Consider the following 16,473-nt stretch of genomic DNA (forward strand, 5'->3'; position numbering starts at 1 on the left):
TTAGTAAATGGTAAGTGCCACAGAAAGGACTGTGCAGTGTTCAAGATCCATGCTTTCAGGGTTAAAACTGAGTTTATATGCACACATACTACATACTTACAAAGCCATGGAACAACTATTCAAACTGCACTGTGGATGATGCTAGAGGAGTTAGTGTGCTTTTTTTTTTTGCAGACATGGTTGATTGGAAAGCAACAACAACAAAAATTGTCCAGAGTAGCTACTGAAATGCTTTCATTCTTTACTGTACAACTGTATTAGCAAAATGTTGATCAAAGTTCAGATGGGAACATTAACTAGTCTAGCTCGATTTCCAGTGTTTTCATTCATTAATTCACAGGGAATCGTACAATAGACTGGATTATTGCATAGTATGACGTTTGCCGTAAAATTGTGAGATATGATGACATGACTGTAACGTTTTTGTCTGCTTTGTCTCTAAATTTTCCATCCTGCATATCTTGACTGTCATTGTATTCATTTTGCAATCCATTGACCAAGAAGGATTTACCTTAAATTAAGCATTTTTAGGTATGCCTATTGTCTCTCAGTGGTGCTTTGTACTGCCATATGGTTGCTGCTCAGCTTGACTTACAATCTTAGTCTTTTCCCTTCTTGTAACTAGCTCTTTTGCAAAGATAGCCTGAGCTGCTTTGTGGTACAGGTCAAGTACTTGTGGAGCAAACTATAAGGAAGCAAACTTCCATTGTGCTGGAATGTCTTTGTAAAAAAAGGCTACACTGGACTAATAATTTTTCAATAGATACATTTTTTATTAAGAACAACCTAGGTGGTATGCAGAATACAACATGGTATAATGAGAGTTGTATTATATTTTAGGCAGAGTGACTTTTTAAAAAAATAGCTCAATTTATAAAGAATTATTTGTTTTAAAAAGATTACTTTTTAAATAGCTTATCCATGTGAGCTCTTTAAAAGATAATTCTTAATGTGTTTAAACACAGTTTCACTTATAATAAACTTCTTGAAAAGTGAGAGACCTTTAATCTTCATATATTAAGAGGTAATGCAAGAGAGTGAATTATTTTCACCAAGATTTTTTTCCTCTAAAACCTAACTAATCTTTATCATTTTCATTTTTTTCATTTCCTTTTTTTTTTTTTTTAAATGGGGTGGTGGTGGTGGTTTTGCTCTGCTCATTAGCTGTGACTGTGCCCTGAAGGTTCTACCATGATTGATCAATGAGAATCACTATTTTTTTTCATATATATTCACTGTGGACTTAGAATCCAGTGTTGGCTTTTCTGTTTTTCTTTTAGCGAGTAGTGAGGAATTAGAGGGGAAAGCATTCGTTCCATTGAATAATTTATAATAGCTAATTTCCCTGTAAGAACTCACCAAAACATGATAGATATATCTCACTTAGGAAAAAAGTTGTCTGTAAGGTGAGTCACATTCTGTTTGATATATCAAATAGATGTAAGTGTATCAATTATTTTACAGTATGAAATTGGAGATGCATTATTCTAGAAAACTAGTTTTTAAGACAATCAAATTTAAGATGACTTTTTAGAAGACAAGAATCATTTTCAGGCACAACAATACTGAAATTACAAATGCAAGGTGGAGAAGTTTATTTGATATTTGGCACAGTAATTTAAATATAAATATAAGCAGCACAACTAAATAAGTCAGTGGTTTTTCAGATTGTCATTCTCCTTGAAATGCTCCAGTAGAATACATAGCTTTTCTTTAATGTTCAATATTCTGCCTTCTAATATTTTGGAGAAGTAGCTATTCTTAGAAATTAGCAAGTTGGATAAGCAAAAGAGAATTTGACATGTAAATACTTGAAAGTATAATTTAAAATATAGTAGTAAGTTATTAAATAAACAATTTTTTGGAAACATGTAACAGTAAACCTAATTCAATTCAAATTATTATTGAGCACCTATCGGTGTGGTGGATACTGCTAAGCTGTGATAGCTGCCCTCAAGTGCTAGCTCATAGCTTGGCAAGGAGTTAGACCCAGAAATGGATACCCTAGTACAAAGAGCTAAGTGCCTTGATAGATACACACCATCGTGGAAGAACATAGGAGGAATTCCCAATTCAGTTTTTGGAAATGAAGTAAGACTTCCTGGATAGAAAACTGAGCCAAGACCAGAAGGATAAATAAAAACAAGCTAAAGGGGATCCCTGGGTGGCGCAGCGGTTTGGTGCCTGCCTTTGGCCCAGGGCACGATCCTGGAGACCCGGGATCGAATCCCACGTCGGGCTCCCGGTGCATGGAGCCTGCTTCTCCCTCTGCCTGTGTCTCTGCCTCTCTCTCTCTCTGTGACTATCATTAAAAAAAAAAAAAAAAAAAAAATTAAAAACAAGCTAAAGGAGGTGGACATGGAGAGGGGAGAAAGCATTGCGGGTTCAGGGAATAGCAAGTATGTAGCCCAACTGCTATTGTTTTGTTCAGAGATTTTTATATAATTAGGTAGGGGGTTGAAGCATAGGTTGTAAAGGTGATGGAAAATAGAAAATAGTCTAGAGTGGTAAATTAGGACCAGGTTATGAAGGGCTTTATAAATATGGTCAGGAAACTCAAGGATTTCTAGAAGAGATTTTTAGTAAGATAGTCACATGATCAGGTTTGCAATTTAAGAAAGTCAGTTTGGCAGGAGGGTGGAGAAATTGCAGAAGGTTGGGTAGGTGAGAGTGACATTGGGTGTAAAGGAACTGGTTGCTTTTGGAAGTAGGAGAGATGTGATGAGACCGTGCTTCTATATAGTGAGTACTAAGGGAGGATCAAGTTTGAGAAAGGGAAGAATGAAGCTACAATGGTAGAAATTATGATTCGTAGAGAATCAGGAGATGTAAATGTTACTGTGGCTCTATCATTGATGAGCCAGATGATAGTCTTAGGCAAATCATTTTCTCTCTCTAGTTTCCTCATCTTTTACATTGATATATGATAGTGCTTTATCACCCAATTCATTGTGTTTCTATGACCATGTAGAAGACAGATATGAATGTATTATGAAATATTTACTGTACTATACCAGTATAGGATATTATGTAACATAATGGAAAGACATGTACTAAATACATTGCCATATTACTGTAAAACTAGTGTCCTAAATGATGGTCCAGAATGGACCATCATTTGGGACAGGAAAAAAGTCTGTTACAGTGAACCTTTTGCTGTAATGCTATTTTTTATAATGAAATCTGATCTAACTCCTTTTAGTAATTTAAGAATAAGGAAGGAGGCCTATCTATTTGTATAGATGTTCTGTGTGTTTTGTATGTCCTTTATATGTGATATCTTCACTTAAGTTCACTTAATCTCTAACACCTCACTTCATAACCTTGTGGAGGTGTGTAGGTATTATGATTGCTCTTTTCCAATTAAGAAAGTAACATCAGATTAACTTTCCCAAAGTCTCATTGCTTAGTAGCAAGTGTCAAATTAAAACTTTGAAAAGGGACCAGGGTAGAGAGAAATGAGCAGAAGAAAATTCTTGAGTTAAACATGGGTGACATTTCTGCACTTAAGTGTCTTTACATAAGGATTTAATAATTTTAATTTTTTTTCAGTTTATGAGAAACTCCAGTGCCTGTTATGGGCTGACTCTGTTCTAGGTGCAGTAGTATCTGTACCAGTATATTGGTTTGTTGTTGAAAATTATTTCCAAGGTATAGTTAAGGACATTGAGATTTCAAAGCCATTGGCCCAATTTTGATAAAACAATAAAATTAGAAGAAGATATTTTGTATTTTTTGCATCACTTCACTTGACAATAAGTCCTAAGCCTAAGGAATACTACAGTTTTATGAGAAAACAAAAACTTTTCTCAATTCTTCTCTATTAAGTATAAATCTACTAAGAATTAGTTTTCAGTGTAATGTACATAAACCAACATGAATGAAAGAATATATTTGTACAGGGCTTTAAGATTTAAGTACTTGAACATATTTTCTCGTATATTGCTCACAGGCATCAGAGGACGTAGTCAGAACAGGTATTAATGCAGTTTTATATTTGAGGAAACAGATGCTATTTTTTTTTAAGATTTTATTTATTTATTCATGAGAGGGGGGTGGGGGCAGAGACACAGGCAGAGGGAGAAGCAGGCTCCATGCAGGGAGCCCGAAATGGGACTTGATCCCGGGACTCCAGGATCACACCCTGGGCCAAAGGCAGATGCTTAACCGCTGAGCCACCCAGGGATCCCGAGGAAATAGATTCTAAAAGATGAAGTTTCAGATCTAATGCTTTTCTAATTATACCACACTGCCTTTAGATGTGTAATCTATTTACAAATTTAAGTAATTTAAAGCTTAAAATAATGTTACTGCTTATTTTAAATAAAATTTTACTTAAAATACTATTTTCCTATGTGGAGTGTTTCAGTAGAGATTCCCATATTGCTTGGGAAATTAAACCAAATGATCTTTATATTCTTTTAGTCTTTGCAACTGTAGTTATTCTAGATTTCCTACCCAGTAATGTGGAGGAGTCAGGAATCCAGTTGGCAGAACCCTTCTAAGAGCTTAGAAGCCTCCTGGAGAGATTGTTTCATGAAAGGAAAGAAATGACCCTGTATTGGATATCTGCTGCATATACTGGACAATATCAGATGCCCTTATGTGACTACACCAAAACACCAGGCTGGAATCAATAGGCGTGTCATAATTCACGTAAAGGCTTGCTATTAATGAATTCCTGATGATAGCCATGTACTGAATACTTTCTAAATTTTACTGCTTTGGCTGTTCATATTTCTCTACCCAGAATGCTTTGTCTCATCTCAATCTACAGGAATTCAACTCAATTAGCCTTCAGAACCAGTACAACTGATACTTTCTGTGTAAAGCTTTCCCTACTTCAACTAGTAATGACCTAAATTTTTATAGCAGTATGTAGTATTCCTTTTTTTAAAAAATTTCTATTAAGTGATCTTTACCCTCAATGTGGGGCTTGAACTCAGCACCCTGAGATGAAGAGTCACATTCTGTAAGGACTGAGCCAACCAGATACCCAGTATGTAATATTCTTAGTGCAGATGTCACTTGTAACTTTGTTATTTGTATATTTATATTACTTTCTTTGATTTCTCTGTATTAGAATATACTCCACCTATAACCTAGAATATTTCCTTCTACCAAGTCTCTATCCCCCAGTCTCCTATGCATCTACTTTTTTGGGAGTGGGTTCAGAGGAGAGGCAGGGAGATTTCTATACCAACAAAATTTCTGCTTCGTAGGAACTTTTGTTAATGTCAGTCTTCCATGATGTCTCTTTTTGTTTTATTTTGGGTTTTTTTGGTCAGACTCATAGATTGCAATTATGGTAAGGCTCTTAACTATTTGAGTTTAGATAAACTATTTTCTGAACTTTGGATCATGTAGCTAATATAGTGGAGCCATCTTACTTTCATTGTTTACATGGAGTAGTTTAAGAGTGTTTATGATAGAATATGAGAGAGATTCAAAAAGAAATTTATGCTAAAGGTTTTTGAGAAGTAACTTTGTGAGTACATAGTCTGTTGTCTGTATTACTTTTCTGTTTCTGTGTTTGTCACAGCCAAGTTAATCTTTTAAAACACTGCCTGAATACATTTTCCCCTATTGTAAAAACTGTCAGTGGCTCACTATTGCCTAGAGAATAAATTTTAACTCTGATTTCTTTAATCCCTCGGTATTTCCTTGTGGTCTAGTTGGATTACTCACTGGTTTGCCTTCTATTTGTCTAGTTTGTTCTTTCTATTCATTCTCTGGTTATCCGAGTTCTAGCCTTTTTTTAAGTGCTGTTGGGTCCCTCACCCTCCCAATCCTGATTTTTCAGTGCATCAAGCTCATATAATATTTGTTATGTTATAGTACGTGCTTTTCTTTATTGTTTGTGATTTTTTTATGTTTCTGAAACCTATTGCTTCCTCTGTAGTATAAAGCTTCAAAGGTAGAGCCATGTTTTCTTCTACTTTATCAAGGCCTGTTCCATGGCACATAAAGCCATCTATCTGCTCATTAAGAACTAATAGCAGGGGACGCCTGGGTGGCTCAGTGGTTGAACATCTGCCTTCAGCTCAGGGTGTGATCCTGGAGTCCCAGGATCAAGTTCCACTTCGGGTTCCCCATGAGGAGCCTGTTTCTCTCTCTGCCTATGTCTCTGCCTCTCCCTCTCATGAATAAATAAATAAATAAAATCTTTAAAAAAAAAAAAAAAGAATAACAGTAATTGAGGAGGATCATGGGTTTATTTTTGTTTACCTATAGAAAAACTTGTAATTTGACCTGAATATTAAACTACTTGAATACTTTGGTTCATTTCTACCTGTTACCAGTGAAAACTACCCTGACATATTTGACTGATAGGGTGGCCTCTTAGAGAGGAGAGCAATCATGGACCCTTCCTCCAAGTTGGTGCTGTGATCCCACTGACTATAGTAACAGTATGTTGGATATCTTGGTAGTGGGAACTGTTGGAAACATCAGAGAATCCTAGAAAGGGAAAATGGTATCCTCCTTCCAGTGTTGTATCTGAATTCTGCTCTGGAGCACAACTCTAATCATTCTCTATCCCTGACCTTACCTTCTATACCAAATGTAAAATTTGCCTTGTTCTCTATAGGACCCAATTCCCAGCTCCAGTAAACTAGAAAATCTAGCAATAAGGAATTATTCCCAGCAAAGTAGGAATATTTTTTACTGTAAATTTTCTTTTTTTATTTTTTTCTTTAAAGATTTTATCCATTTTGACAGAGAGAGAGAGAGAGAGAGGCAGAGACACAGGCAGGGGGAGAAGCAGGCTCCATGCAGGGAGCCCGATGTGGGACTCGATCCCAGGTCTTCAGGATCAGGCCCTGGACTGAAGGTGGCGCTAAATTGCTGAGCCACCTGGGCTGACCTTTGTAAATTTTCTAAAAGTGTTTAACACTTTATCAGCTCAGATGCCACCCTTTATTCATATGATTAATCAAACATAGTTCTGTTTTCCTGTAGTCTTCTTGGATGGCAATACAGTCAAGGGTGTGTAGAATTTGGGTTTCCTGGGTTACCATGTTTTGTGCCCTCTGAAGGAAAATGATGGTTCCACCCCTCTTTCTACTTCTGGGGAAACAAGATGGTGTTACAAAAAAATAATAGGCTTTGGAGACAAGCAGACATTCAAATTCCTGTTCTTCTAACAGTGCAGCCTTTTGGGAGTCCTTATCCTCATAGTTAGCTAGACCTCTTAATTTTAAAATAATATTTCCTTGGGGCATCTGGGCATCTGACTTTTGGTTTTGGCTTGGGTCATAATCTCAGAGTCCTGGGATCACGCCCCATATTGGGCTCCACTCCACTCTCAGTGAGGAAATCTGCTTGTCCTTTTCCCTCTGCTCCTCCCCCCACTTGCACACGTGTTCTCTCACCAAAATAAATAAATAAAAATCTTAAAATTTTTTTTTGCTCATAAGGTTATTGTGAAGATTAAATGAATTAAGTTCTATGAAAGAATCTGGCATACCACTTATTAGTATTAATAGTTTCTCAGTATATGTGACTTCCTTCCCTAGGATGATGTCCAGGTTTGTCCAGCATTTTCCCAGTTTTAGCATTGAAAGTCACCATGTAACCTAGAAACCTCCTCCCCCCCCCCCCCCTTCCCTCTCTCCTCCACTCTCTCTCCACTCTCCTTCCCTCTCTTTGGACTTTTCTAGGCTTATTGGCCATTCTTTGAATAAGTGTGATCAAATTTTATTTTATAGGTTACACTTTTTAGATATAAACAAGGCTCCTTAGATTGTGTGTTTATGATCTGTGAGTGTGTTGGGTTTTTTTCAATGTGTATGTTATGAAGTAGTTGCCTTGCTGACTGAGCCAAGACCCTTCATTCACTGGTTGGCCTGATCTGGCTTATGAGTTACTTGGTAAAGTGGTACCATTATTGAAAGTGGTGATTTTGATCTGCTGCCTTATTGCTGAGTTCTGACTATCTTAAGGAACTTGTAGATCATTTTCACAAGCTTCCTTTGGCCTAAAAATTTTAGAATGAGTTCTTTATGTTACAGTACTTCATCCTGTGAAACCAGCCCTTTTAAGTTGAAGTTTTCTCAGACATAAGTTGCAAACTGGTTCTTTATAGAATGTTGCCATTTTTCCACCTTTATTTAAATACTTAAATATTTGAATTAATATTCTAATGTCAATTCATTGCGTTTAACAAAGCTACCGTGTTTTTCTAATTAGACCATAAATTACAATTATGATTTCTTTATATTTTCTCTTTGTTTCTCATTTTTGTTCTATCTTTCCTGTTTTGACTCTTAACATTTTCTTTTTTAATTAAATAAATCAAATAGAAAACAAATATCTGGTGTTTTTGTCAATGTCATGGCCTTATGTCAAGATGTTGAAAGGTATCTCTCCAAATTATTGTTCTGCTATAGTTATTTCTTTCAAAGAAGGCCTCTTGTATAGCTATTTGTTGAATTGTGTACCTACTGAATTAGTCAAAGCTCTAGCTAAAACCATTTTTTTTCTTTACTTCTCCCCTCCCCCCAAACTTGCTTTTGTTATGTATTGGCTTGCTAATCCTTGTGTTGAGCAGTATCAGACATCACCTTTCTTGGGGGCAGTTAGTCCACTCTTCCGCTTTCTTTGTCAAAGGGCTCCCTTAATAGGAGAAGTCAACAGGGAGGACAAAAAGGATTGAAAGTTGTATTTAATCAGGGTCAGAGAGGTGGTGTTCAGAGTGACGGGCCCACAGGCAGGCTGGCCTTTTATGCTTGCCGACGCAGATGGTCCCAGAGCATTCAGCTAAGTGAAGAGAAAGCTGCCCAGTGAAAGCTATTGTAGGGTAGCATCGTTACAGTTGAGAAAGGTTGCCAGGGGTAACTAGAGAGTATCACCAGTATCGTGTGATCACTAGTCTGTGCCATTGAAAATGTTAGACTGAGGATTGTATTGGGTCCCTTGGCATCTTGATGTTCATATGTAAGCAGTATTAGCTTACATTACTGTTTTTAATTTAATTTTTCTGTTTTCCATGTTTGTTCTTGTCCTTGCCGTTTTAGTACATAAAACATAGATTTGTTTATATTTGTAATTTAAAAAAAAAATCTGCTCCTAAAAGCATATAGTTATTTAATAATTTGTCTTATAGTTTGGTATAAACTATACCAAATAGTTTAAATTTTTGCAAGTAAGTTGGATTTATGGAAATAGGATCTTAAATTTCTCATTTGAAGAGCCTAGAGTTGATTTTCCTTTGCTCTGGAACTACTCTGGTATATCCAGGATGGAGAAGTTTTTTCTCAACATGGTTTTAAGTAACTTATAAAAGAATATATTGAGGTATTTTTCTGAAAACAGATACAACCTTGAGTGAAAAATTGTGATATGACCAAGAGCTCCCAAATATTTATGAAATCTATCTTTAATTTTTTGCCGGAGGCAAAAATAAAAATATGCATCCCAAATGAGCAAGAGCCAAGTAGCGTAACAATCATTGGTCTTAATTTAATATACTCTGAATATGATTTTAATAGCCAATTTTGGAATTCTTTAATTTCAGCCTTTCTTATCATCTGGATATTTTAAAGAAATTGTATATAGTCACAAAATAAAAACACAAAAGTCTTCTGCACTCACTAGAGGAAAATGCATAGAGATTGCTACTTAGTGTTAGAAGTGAGATTTGAAGTGTAACTAAAAAATTCAAGATAAAGTGAAAACAGCCTTGCAGATGATTATTTTAACTTAGATTACTAGTCAAGCCAATTTAAGTTAGCTTTATGCTAGCTAGAGCTGATTTTGGGTTAATACCTCTTACCCACCTGTTGGTATAACATTGAGCAAAGACAAACCTAATACCATTTTGTAATACAAACATTAGTGTTTGAGAGGTAATAATAATCACCAAGAGAATTATTTTGTATGAAAGGTAACATTGTTTTTATTAGTATATTACAACTTTATCAAAGTCTTTAAATACCCCTATTTAAAAGATCAGACTCTAAATTAATTTCAGACTTGCAGAAAACACAAATTGATGTGAAGTGAGCTACTTGTTTCCTTTTTTATCTTAAGAATAGGCACTTTTGTAAGTAAAAGCATTTGTCACAAAAAAAAGGAGTGACTAATGAAATTTAAAATAAGTATACTGGTATCTACAATCATAAGGTATAGAATTCCAGGTTTATGGTGACAAAGCAGTTCATTGGAAAAATTCAACTATTATGTTACTAAAAAAATCAACAGAGAATGTGATTTCTCTTTATTTCCTGAAAATCAAGAAGAATAGTAACTGTGCTATCCTTTCATTATCATAGTTCTTATTTAAAAGAATCATAGTTATGACTATAAGTCTAATGAAAACATTTGTTAGTTTGTATCACAGTGGAGGTTGGCTTTCTAGAATTTATGGATAAAGATAGGAATGTCGAAGCAAATTTTAATTAACATTGCTTTAATGAACCTTGGTAAGTCAGAGACATTAATGTTATTGCAGTTTATGGCCCTCCATAATTTTTATTCTATTGAACCAGTTTTTCTTCTTCTTCTTTATCTATGTACATGCTATAAATTTGTCTGAACACATGGTAAACTGAACGGGCTTGAAAAATAAAAGAACAAATTTAAAATTTATATTCCATGTATTTTCATTTAAAGTGACCATGTAATATCAACATATATTTATATAGTAGTAGGACCTGGGGAATTGACATCTAAGATTTACATTAAACTCCACAACAGAGGTTTCTTATCACTTTGGTCTTTTAATCACTGCAGGTTACATGAATATGAAATAAAATATAAAATAACTATTGGTAATCATCTCAGTAAAGGTTAAAAACAAAATTGCTTTTAGGATTGACAGGTATAGATATAAAATAATCTTACTTCCTTGATAAAGCTAAAAGTTGACTTTTTAAAGGCAGACTGCTTATGAAGTTAAGCCATCCTAATCAACATATATTTTTTAAAGTGTAAATTGAATTATTGTATGTCCTCTTATAACTTTAGGCTGGAAATCAGGAGGCAGAAAAGTAATTTAGATTTTGCTGATTGTTTAAATTTGCTTGAAGTGTGAATCAAAGTCTCTCTTCTTTGATGCCCCTATTATGTTAGTAAAAGTATTAGATGAGTGTTTTGGGAACATTAATGATTGGTGTGTGTAGCAGAATCTATTAATAATGTTGGTGTCAGTAGAAGGCCTATCCCGAATTTCTAGATATATGGGAATATGAAGAGGAAGTAGAACTGGAATAATTATAGCTTATTCATTATAGTGAATGCCATTGTATCAAAAACTGATAGGTTTCTTTAGTGTGAACAGTATTCATACCAACTACCATACATAGTAGGTATTCAGATGCTTGCTGAATAAATAAATTTAGTTTAAGACAATAATTTGGAAACTTGACTAACATAGTTAAGAAAAAGGGTTATCTTTAATGGAAAATCATTTCTTTTGTTGTTGAGTTACAAAGAACTGTGAAATTTTAAAATGCTTTAAGGCATTTTTATCTTTAATTTCAATGTTATCTGGGAAAAATCAAAGGCTTTTTGAAATTTTGAGCCTCTTAGATTCACTATTATAATTATCAATTATTTTTTAGAAAGAGGGAGACTAGGGGGGATGATCATGACTAGAGAGTTTCAAATGATAGAATCTAGGAAAGAGCACTAAAAGGAGTCAGAGGTTTGGGTTTAAGCCCACTAATTTGTGAGTTTATTAGTTACCCATGAAAAAGATGGTAATATCTCTACCTACTTTAAGAATTATAACTTGGGAAAAAAAAGAATTATATACTTGAAATTTGATCAAGGGCTTGAAAGTGCTTCTAAAACTGTAAAGAGTGATATGCAAAAGATGTTTTAATAATCACCAAGTCTACTTAATATTGTTGCTACTGCTGCTGCCACATAACTTCTGTCTGAACAGCCTGTTAGTATGTGTATATTCTGATATTTGCCAACATAAGGCATTTGAATCCAGCCAATTCAGGAAAAAAAGATCATAAGTAATTGAATAGATATTAAATTTTTTTTAATTTGTATTTATTTATGATACTCACAGAGAGAGAGAGAGAGAGAGAGAGAGGCAGAGACACAGGCAGAGGGAGAAGCAGGCTCCATGCACCGGGAGCCTGACGTGGGATTCAATCCCGGGTCTCCAGGATCGCGCCCTGGGCCAAAGGCAGGTACCAAGCCGCTGCGCCACCCAGGGATCCCTTGAATAGATATTAATAGATGAACATGATGGTACTATGTTTAGTTCCATCTGTATTGGTTATATATCACATGGATTTAGTGTTTTGTCTCAATTCACTTCCTTAAGATGAGGCTAGATGATTCATGGTAGGTTTTATAATGCAAGTAATGGAAGGCTAAATGTGTGAGCTTCTTGGCCCAGCCAAGTATTTTTAACACCAGTGAGGGAAAAATCCTGAGATCTTTGTGAAATCCCAAATTAATAAAGAACACTTACAACACATATTTCCTTCCAAAAAAAATTTTTTTAAAAAACATTTTATTTATTTATTTATTCATGAGAGACACAGGCAGAGGGAGAAGCAGGCTCCATGCAAGGACCCCGATGTGGGACTCGATCCCAGGTTCCGGGATCAGGACCTGAGCCAAAGGCAGACGCCCAACCTCTGAGCCATCCAGGCATCCCCCCAAAAATATTTTTAATTAACGTATTCAGATCAGCTTTGAGAGGTGACTTTTTAATAAGGATATGTTTTTCCAAAGAAACAATGCTTTTATCATTTACATGATAAAACCATGGTAAGATACTAGTACTTACTAAGTTTACTCACTAGCTTCCAAACAGCAACCTTGTCACACCTGCCATTCAGATTCATTAGTTAACAGAATTTACAAATTATTATAGGTCATAGATCTCTGTGTTTCTTCCCAAATTGTCAAACACCAAGTACCTATTGGCTTTATATACTCTTTGTTTATATTAGCAACAGCCTACAGCTGTGGTTCTCAAAGTGTGGTCTGTGGACCTCTGGGAGTCCCTGATCCCTTTCAGAGGGTCTTTGGGGTCAAATCTATTTTCATAATAATACAGAGAAGTTATTTGCCTTTTTTACTATGTTGACACTTACACTGATGGTGCAAAAGGAATGATGAGTAAAACTGCTGGCTCCTTCTCAAAAATCAAGGCAATTGCACCAAACCGTAATGTCATTATATTCTTCATTTCTACACGCTCAGAGTTTAAAAAAAAAAGTTTAAAAGGCTAGTTTCACTTCAAAATGTTCTTGATGAATCAATAAAAAGAGTAAATTTTATTAAATCTGAATGCTTCAGTACATGTCTTTTTAATATTCTGTATGATGAAATGGAAAATGCACACAAAGTATAATTCAGTGAACCAATATTTTCCACATGACCAATATATGATGTTAAAAATCATACATGGATGAAAAATCCATTCAAAATGCAAGATAGACCAATTTCAGGTTGCACATTGTAACTAACCTTTAAGAAACTACCACTTGTTGAGTTTGGTGTAGTATTAGTGAACAATATCTATAGTTATCTTAACAGACTATTGAAATACAATTTTTTTCCCACATGCCTATCAGCATAAGGCCAGATTATCTTCATTTACTTCAACCAAAACAACATATCACAACAGACTGAATACAGAAGGAGTAGATATGAGAATCCAGCTATCAAACCAAACATTAAAAGTGTTTCAAAAGTAAAAAACAATGACACACTTCTTCTTTTTATTTTAGAAAATACAGTTGGAGCATCTGGCTGGCTCAGTCAGTAGAACATGTGACTCTTGATCTCAGGGTTTTGAGTTGAAGCCCCATGTTGGTGTAGAGATTAAAGAATAAAATGTTTAGATCAAAAAAAGAAAATATAGTTGTTTTTCATAAATGTGCTTCTTTTATTGAATGGGTTTATTATTTATTTTATTTTACTTTTATTTTTTATGAGAGAGAGCAAGCATGAGCCGGAGGAGGGGCGAAAGGGGAGAAAGAGAGAAAAAGAGAGAAAATCTTAAGCAGCCTCCATGCCCAGCTTGGAGCTGATGTGGGGCTAGATCTCATAACCCTGAGATTGTGAGCTAAACTGAAATTAAGAGTTGGACATTTACCAACTAAGCCACTCGGGTGATACTGAATAGGTTTATTATTTTTAAATGAATTGAGAACTATTTAAGATTTTTTTCAGTTTATGGTAGTGAGTAATAGATATGACCCACATAAACAAAGGATCTTTGGGATTCTTAACAATTTTTAGAATGATTAGGGATCTTGGGGCCTAAAAAATTTAAGAACTACTAATCTGCAACGTTATTTAATCAACTAATCACAACAAAATACAAACAGGGAATTCTGAATACACTTTGTATTTCTTGCCAGTTAACTAGTATCTATAAGTGGTGTTTCTGTTTACAAATTTAGTTTAGAGATGTTGAAATAGATGACAATTATTTAATATTTCTCAGATTACATGAACGTTTGTTGGGAAAGGATTATAAAACTGTAATGACTAAAAAAAAAAAAACTGTAATGACTAGAGGGTCTGCAAGGGGCAAACAGTGACAGGTAAGATGGACTGGGCACTAAGCTGCCAACAGAGTGGACTGTACAGATAAGGTTTATAGTTGCAAACAACTGAAACCAATTCTAGCTAATATAAACAGAGAAGGGACATTGGATCTTCTGTAGAATTTTCGATAGGGTTAGAACATAAACAGATTTGGAGGCTCCTTCTCTAGCAGCAATGCAAATCACATGCAGAGTCACCCAGTGATGACTGTTTAATCCCAACTGAGGCTGGGATGACAAGACCAATACCACCAATGTTGAATACTAATGCTGCCAGTAGAACCTAGTGGAAATGGTTGCAGTTGCTGGTCCCATCACCACAAAAGGGATTCCGTGTGGTCTTTGCTATGTCTTCTTGACAGCTTCCATTAAAAAATATAACATATACCTTAATAGTGGAGGTATGCAAAGGAAGAAAACTAATACCTGAGATTTTTACCTTCTCCATATGGGGAAGCCAACCATGCTTCATATGATGAGAGTTTTCCCAAACATAGAAAGGATGTTCAGTTTCTGGACAGTTTAAACACAAACAGAAAAACTGCAGAAAAACTTAAATTTACTTACAAAGAAAGCCCCATCTTTGTGTTTTTGACTTAGGAAATATTTACTTAATAACTACTACTTAATAGCTAGTAACTACTTTGTATTGTACTTGCTGTGTCAAGATCTGTTGTCATAGGTAAATGAGACAGGGTAAATGTCCTTATAGTTCATTGCAAACCTGTTCGCAAATAACCAAAATACAAAACAGATAACTAAGTAACACTATAGATACATAGAAAAATTATTGTTACAGCACTTACCACCCTGTGTTATAATTATCAATTTATATGTGTATCTTTCCCACAATGGTGTAAGCCTTCAATGGCATATATATTTTTTAATATTTATCAAGCTATATTTGCACATAACTTTGAAGAGTCAATAGTTTCCAAGTTTTGTTATGAAAAACAGCATTCATCATTCCCCCCTACCACCATTTCACCCTACCCCAAAGTCAGTATGATCAGTGTTCTTAGCTGATTCTTTTGATTTTTTGTTGTTTTAATTTTTTTTTAAGATTTTATTTATTTATTCATGAGAGACACAGAGAGAGAGAGGCAGAGACACAGGCAGAGGGAGAAGCAGGCTCCATGCAGGGAGTCCGACGTAGGACTCGATCCCAGGTCTCCTGGATCAGGCAGTGGGCTGAAGGCAGCGCTAAACCACTGAGCCACCCAGGCTGCCCAGCTGATTCTTTTGTTGATCACATCTGTTCCTCTTAGTATATTCTTGTATTGTTACCTCTTGATTTTTCAGTTTTAGAATTTTCTATAGACTTTTCATTATAGAAGGTAAGTTTATCTTTCTTTACCTCTCTCTGCTACCCATGCACTCTTCTCATCTTCCCTATATAATTGTCCTTTCAGTTAGTCAGTGTTTACACTCCTATGACTATATAAACATTATTGAATTATATAAATAAAATCACAGATTTTCCTTTTTTGTACTGTTCCTACCTAGCCAGCCGACATTATTGTCTTATTTGTTGTTTACTTAGCTTTCCATGTATTTATCACGAAATCATCTCAATTCTTTTTAAATTATTTAAATCTCCTCCCAGCATGCTGAGACACTTTGGGATTTCCATCATTTTTCATCTTTTTGGAGAAATTCTGTTTCATCCCGATCTAGTTGCCTTGGATACTAACTGGTGCAGAGTATCCTTCTGGGATCACCCTTCTCTATCCTAAGAATTCCTTTCGCTTTTCTCCCTTGGTGGAGCTTCTATTCTCTACATTCCATTTCATATTCTTCCTTGGTTTACTTACTCATTTTGAAAACATTCATCTCCAATCATGTCCTAAGAAAGGATGCATAGAGGTAAAACTCTTTAAGTTGAAAATGATTTTCCTTCAGAATTTTGATAGTATTGAGCCATTGCTTGCTAATCTCTAGT

The 16,473-nt window shown here is 35.1% G+C and overlaps 1 protein-coding gene and 1 long non-coding RNA gene across 4 annotated transcripts in view; both read left to right on the plus strand.

Annotated features, from left to right (window-relative positions):
* The window catches only part of ZCCHC7 (zinc finger CCHC-type containing 7), a 252,482-nt gene that overhangs the window by 134,365 nt on the left and 101,644 nt on the right, over positions 1-16,473 (plus strand). The window lies entirely within an intron of this gene.
* Positions 1-16,473, plus strand: part of LOC125756067 (uncharacterized) — a 178,956-nt gene that overhangs the window by 128,756 nt on the left and 33,727 nt on the right. The window lies entirely within an intron of this gene.

This window comes from Canis lupus, chromosome 11 (assembly GCF_003254725.2).
Source record: "Canis lupus dingo isolate Sandy chromosome 11, ASM325472v2, whole genome shotgun sequence".
Taxonomy (NCBI): domain Eukaryota; kingdom Metazoa; phylum Chordata; class Mammalia; order Carnivora; family Canidae; genus Canis; species Canis lupus.